The sequence below is a fragment of the Manis pentadactyla genome, chromosome X (genome assembly GCF_030020395.1).
Source record: "Manis pentadactyla isolate mManPen7 chromosome X, mManPen7.hap1, whole genome shotgun sequence".
NCBI lineage: Eukaryota > Metazoa > Chordata > Mammalia > Pholidota > Manidae > Manis > Manis pentadactyla.
Window position 1 is genome coordinate 85535587 of NC_080038.1, and position 6426 is coordinate 85542012.

At 35.0% G+C, this 6426-nt stretch overlaps 1 pseudogene; it reads right to left on the reverse strand.

Annotated features, from left to right (window-relative positions):
• Positions 1-2000: 2000 nt before the first annotated feature.
• On the reverse strand, positions 2001-4488 carry LOC118907195 (dermatan-sulfate epimerase-like; annotated as a pseudogene).
• Between the last annotated feature and the right edge of the window lie 1938 nt (positions 4489-6426).

Here is a 6426-nt window from a genome sequence, read left to right on the forward strand (position 1 = left end):
TGGGTGGGAAGGGAGGCATAAAGGTGCGGAAAAAGAAAGAGGGCATTACAATTAGCATGTATAGTGCGTGGGGGGCATGGGGAGGGCTGTGCCAGGCAGGGAAGACAAGTAGTGATTTTACAGCATCTTACTACGCAGATGGACAGTGACTGTGAAGGGGTATGTGGGGGGGACTTGGTGAAGGGGGGAACCTAGTAAACATAATGTTTTTTCTGTAATTGTAGATTAATGATACCAAAATTTAAAAAATTGAATCATAGTCTTAGATTGATGGTTGTTTGATTTTTAGGTGATCTCTGTATTTTTTCCTATCACTTTGTACTGTTATTTCAATATAATATGGCCAGATGTATGTTTATCTTTTTCTTATTTGAGTGTTTAATTGAGATCTTTCTGATGTTTTTCTAATTATTAAACTGGTTTTATGAACTCTGGTGAGGAAAACTACAGAGATAAAGTGCCATTCTCATCACATTATATAAAGGGAAAACAGTATCAACACTATTTATCACTGTTGATGTTTAACCTGATCACCTGGCTGAAGTAATGTTTCTTATGCCTCTCCCTTAACATAATTCTTTTTTCTCCTCTCTTCAAACAAAATGGTATACTGTTTGAAGGAAAGTTACTATGTGTAGCTTACACATCAAGAGTGGAGTGTAGGAGTGGAGAGTTATCTCCCTCATCCTTGAGGGGGAAGAATTTACATAAATTATTTGGAATTCCTCTGCAACAGATATTTGTCTACTCTTCCCCATTTATTTATATTCACTCATTTATTCATATCAGTATGGAATCTTGTATATTTATTTCATACTTTGGGTTATAATTCAATACATCTTTATTTTGTTACTCAAGTTCGATCTTTGACTGTTGTGAACTCTTTCAGATGTGGGTCTTGTATCCATTTAAACAGTCCTGCATGAATGTGTGAGTTTTGTTGTTTATAAAATAAAATAAGCTCTTTCTTATTTTATAACACTATAAAATGTGAGGAAATATATGTGTGTACACTAACACTTGTATATACATATCCATAAATGCTTACATAGGAAACCATATATATCTATATTAACCTAAACATGAGTTCATCTAATGGATCCAATTCTAATCCATTACCATATGAATATTTCTAAACACTCCTCCTTTGTATTTTCCTCTTACTTCAACAGTGAGAAATTTGGCTCCCATTATCTTAATTGCCCAATTCCATTTTACTTATAGAGTGGTATCAGAATTGTCAACTCCTATCCCCAAGGCAAACAACTTTTTCAACTAGTATATAGTGCTTACCTTTTCCCATTTCTTTTGCCTTCAGTTTTACAGACTACACTTATTTCTAATGTTACTTAGGTCAACACTTTTTCCCTCCCCCCTTTCAGTGAGGGTGTTTCATTCATTTGTAACACGCTTAGATTGTTTTATCACATTATTCATTCCATCCTGAGATTCCCCAGGTCTTCTAAAAGATTTTTAAAATTTTCATACACAATGTACATTATTTATGCTGTAAATTTACATGGGTTTTGACATATGCATAGTATCATGAATCCACCATAACAGTATAAAACAGAATTGTCTCACTACCCTAAAAAGTTCTTAATGCTTCATCTATTCAGCTTTTTCCTTCTCCCTCCCAGACTCCTGTACTGAACTTTTACTAGTTTTGCCTTTTCCAGAATGCTATATAATTGAATCATAGTATATAGCCTTTATAGATTGCCTTCTTTCACTTAGTAATATCCACTTAAGATTCAAACATTTTTTTCCCTGTGGCTTTGATAACACATTAATTTTTTTCTCTGCATAATATCTCATTATATAGATGTACAATTGTTTATCAATTCACCCAGGGAAGGACATCCTGAATGCTTCCAGTTACTGTTGATTTTAAATAAAACTTCTATAAACATTCATATACAGGATTTGTTTTTTTGTTTTTTGAAGATGTAAGAAAGTTATCATTTTTATTTGAATTTATTTATTTTCCTTCTTTTATCACAGGAGTCTAATCATTTCTAATGACAGCACTCATCCAGTTGGTATTTATATGCTTGAATGTTTTACATTACAATAATAAAATTACAGTGGTCTTGTGCAATTCTCCTAACGTTCCTGTATTTGTGCTAAAAATCTCAGTGAAGAAATGTCATATCACAGCTACTTTTCCATGACGTGAAATGGTGTTTTTTACAGTAAGTATCTCTTTGGGACATTTTCATCCATATCTAAATCTGTTAAATTTCACTTATCTATCTAAATCAATAAGAATCTTACCAAAAAAAGTAGCCTTGTAGACAGCAAAGGTGGTTTTCTAAATAAAGTAAATATGGTTGCCATTTTTAGCTAACTGTACAATGTCAAATGAGTAATTTCAACATTTGATAATATATAATCTTGTGGTTCAAATATCAAAAAATTTTTCATATATCTTTTATTTCCTTTCTTGGTTTCAATAGTAGAATAAGGTCAGTTAACTAGTGTCAAAATCAGACACTATTGCATACATGGTTTAGCTTTGAAACAAATCAAATAAAAAGATTCTTTTCAACCTAAAACATTGTAAGCTTTAAAATGATTATACATACTTAACAATAAGCCTTAAAAAACCAGCTCTGACATAGATTTAATGCCAAATCTTCCATAGTCTTTTTTATTAAGAAACTGCAAAAACAAATCCTTCAAACTTTGTAACAAACAGCACTCCTTAACATACTGGCAGAAAGTTAGTAATAATTAAATTTCTTTATCAGAATTCAGGAAGCTTGAAACTACCCCCATTCTTTACCACTCTGATACATGAGATGTAATTCATCAAAATATTAAATGCATTCACTGATTTTTCTAAGCATTTAAAATTGAGCTCTCTCCAGCCTTATGATAAGTAGTAGCTTACATAATTTTGAAAGTTTTAGTTTATTTTTTAGTAATTTGGTAAAATACTTAGTAATTTTTTTAGTATAACTGAACCATGAACGTGTATTAAATCCCAGTTTAAGTAAGAATACCCTTAGAATCTAACATCCTTCTTTACTGGTAGGTAATAACTGCACTAGTGGGGGCAAGGATTTAATAATATGGGTAACTGTTAAACCACTGTGTTGTATATTTGAAATCAATATAAGATTGTATATCAGTGATACTTCAATTAAGCAAAAAAGAATATTCATAGAATCCTTAGTTTTATCAATTCATCCCATCTCTTTTTAACAGGTAGACACATTAATTATAGACAAAATAAATTTAAACTAATCAAAAAGAGACAAAAAATCTGTTCTCAAATCTTGAACTTCTGAAAATAAATCATTACATGCTTAGAATCCTTTACATAATTAAACTGCAAAACTGGTATTCCTATGGTTTGGACAATTTGATAGTTATTGGGTAAGGTCTTGTTTATAATTTGCCAGTTAAACCTATCACATTTACTTTCAGCTCCTAATTGTCAATAAAGTGCAAATAAATATTAATTGGCTGATATCTCTTGCTGGCAAAAGGTATTAACCACTTTGAGGTCTATCAGAATGGGAGGTCAGTTGATGGCAATATATGTTTGTTAAATAAGGGGGAAAGAATTCTCAACAACCAAGATGATATGATTTACTTAATCCAGCAAATTATTTTTTCTTTGGTTAGGTTGTATCTAAACACTTCCCTTCTAAAACTTTAAACATTAAATTTTCTTGGTCTTTTGAAACTATGGACAATTCATAAGCCACTGGTAACACAAATTACAAGTACCCCCTCCCCCTCACTCATACATACACACACAAAGTATGTGAAAATCCAGTCTCTGAAATTTCATATGAATATGAATTCAGTTATTTAAATTGCACAGTCAATACAGTAAAATGTAAAAGACAAAAATCTACCAACTAGGCTGAGCCGCCATCCTTTCTTTCCATGTAGTCCTTGGCCATGTCTCAGGCTTCAATGTTCTCAGGATACAACACACAGAACATTGCCAAGGCACCCAAGTTGTTGCTGTAAATTTCATTCCAGTGGGCTCTGTAGTCCCTGGGGTCCAGGGCGGAAGGTACTCCAGGGGACTGGACAACATGGTGTGCACAGCCTCGGTGAGGTGGGCTGCAATGTGCTCATGTGAGCTGGTGGCCCTGAGCTGCAGCTCGGCCACCTCTGCCCGGGAGAAGTACAGCATTGGGTGGCTGTCATAGTTGGCGTTGGTGAAAGGAATCATGACTTCTGGGATCTCGTCAGTGATGTAGGCTGACACAAAGTAAAACAAATATATGAAAAACACACTGGGAGCCCCCCGTGTATGAGTCCTCATTGTGGCATCAGATCTCCAAATCTCCAAGGCAGCCAAACCATCTTTGAAAGATCCTCTCCCTGCTGCCGCTTCGTCCTCCCGGGCGTCACCTCCCCAGCCTGGGCCCAGGCTCCAGAGCCCCTCACGCTAGGGTGCCTGGGCCCCCGGCGCCCTCAGAGCCGAGCCACACGGCCCCCGCTGTCCCTGGGGTGTCGGAGGGCGCCCCATATACAGGATTTTGTGTGGACATGTTTTCAAATAAGCTGGGTAAATACCTAAGAGCATAGATACTGGATTACTTGACTGTGTAAAAATCTGCCAAACTGTCTTCTGAAGTGGCTGCATTGTTTTACATATATCCCAGCAATGAATGAGAGTTCCAGTTGTTCTACATCCTCAATAGCATTTGGTGTTGTCAAGTTTTTGGATTTTAGCCATTCTAATAGATGAGTAGTTATATGTCATTATTGTTTAATTTTCAATTCCTTAATGGAAAATGATGCTGAGTATCCTCCCCAAAATGACTCATATAGAAATTTCAGGGTCATCCTCTTAAAGAAATATTTGGAATACAACAGATTCAGTCATGAAGCTGGCAATTCATTGATTCTGACTTTGTATATATGCTCCTCATTGCTGAGCCTTCAGCTTGCTTGAAATCCATCCTTCATGTTTCAGGAAGTGGTGTGTAACAATGTATTTTGTTTGTTCAGTGGGGGAGGTTGCAATTCCTCCAGCAGCCATCTTCAGACAGTGATTATTGCTCTAATCTTTCTTGTGTAGAGCAGTTTTAATCCCTTTTATCCCACTTTAGCTAATGTCAAATCCATCATAGCCTGTCTTCTAATGGAGACCCCAAGTCTGTGGCTTTCACCCTGTTTATTACCATGAGTTTAAATTTCAGTCTTGTTTCCTGTCCACAGACTTAAAAATATTCAACTATATATTTTTTGAATTTCTATTCTTGTATTTGTCTTTCACTGCTATGTGTTTGTACCATGTGTGGACACAGTCCAATATGGGCCCCCTGATCCTCTCCTCCTATTGTTTACTGTCTTGTATACTTTCCTCCCTTGAGTATTGAGAAAAACTGTCAGTTGCTTCTATCCAATAAAACAACAAAAGTGATGGGATGTCACACCCATGACACCATTACATAGACTGCTACCCATCTTTCTATGAGACTCTGTCTCTTCATGGTTTGGAAGAAGCAAATCATCACATTGTAAGCTGCTCTATAGAAAAGGCCATATGGTAAAGAACTGAAGACAGCCTCTGGCTGACAAACAGCAAGAAACTGAGGCCCTTAAATTGACAGCCTGTAAGAAACTGTATTCTGCCAAAAACTTTGTGAGCTTGTAAGTACCTTCTTCTGTCAAGGCTTACATAAGAGCCCAGTCTTGACTGACACCTTGGTTGCAGCCTTGTAGAAGACACAAGGAAGCCATGTCGAGTCTCAAGACAGACAGAAACTGTGAGATGTTAAACATGTTTTAAGCTGTTATGTTCGTGCAACATATTTATTCCACAATAGATCATTAATATCCACTACAAGGAGTGTACCACATTGTGAATACTGTAAGCCATCTTGATTATAAAACACAATTAATAATTTTTAAAGAATACTTATAAAATCTTGAAAATACAGTGGCTTATATTATGAGACAAGATGCCAATTTTAAAATAAAATACTGACATAGAACAATACAATGGTGTTAATAAGCCCAGCAGAGCACAGTCATTCACTGAACATTAAACACTTTGCATGTGTTAGTCACTGTACTGTAGTCACATTTCAAGCCCTCTTCTCTATACTTGATACTATCACCACAATATAACACCATTCAGTTTGCTCATTTCGAGTAACTGTTTCCCAGTTAAGTATTCAGATTAAACTGGATATCGTTACATAGAACTACTTTATAATACTAAAACCATGGCGTTTTACAAGCCTTTATTTTTCTCCAAAGAGAAGTAGGTTGTGTGAGTATAAATAAAACATACAATAGTAATATGAGATATTTGTGTAAATTTTAAAAATTAGGTTTTTATTTTACTTTTATTTATTATTATTTTTAATCTTTTTTATTGAAGTACCATTTTTAGTCTTTTTTATTGAAGCAATATTGTATTGGTTTGAAGTATACAACAATTAT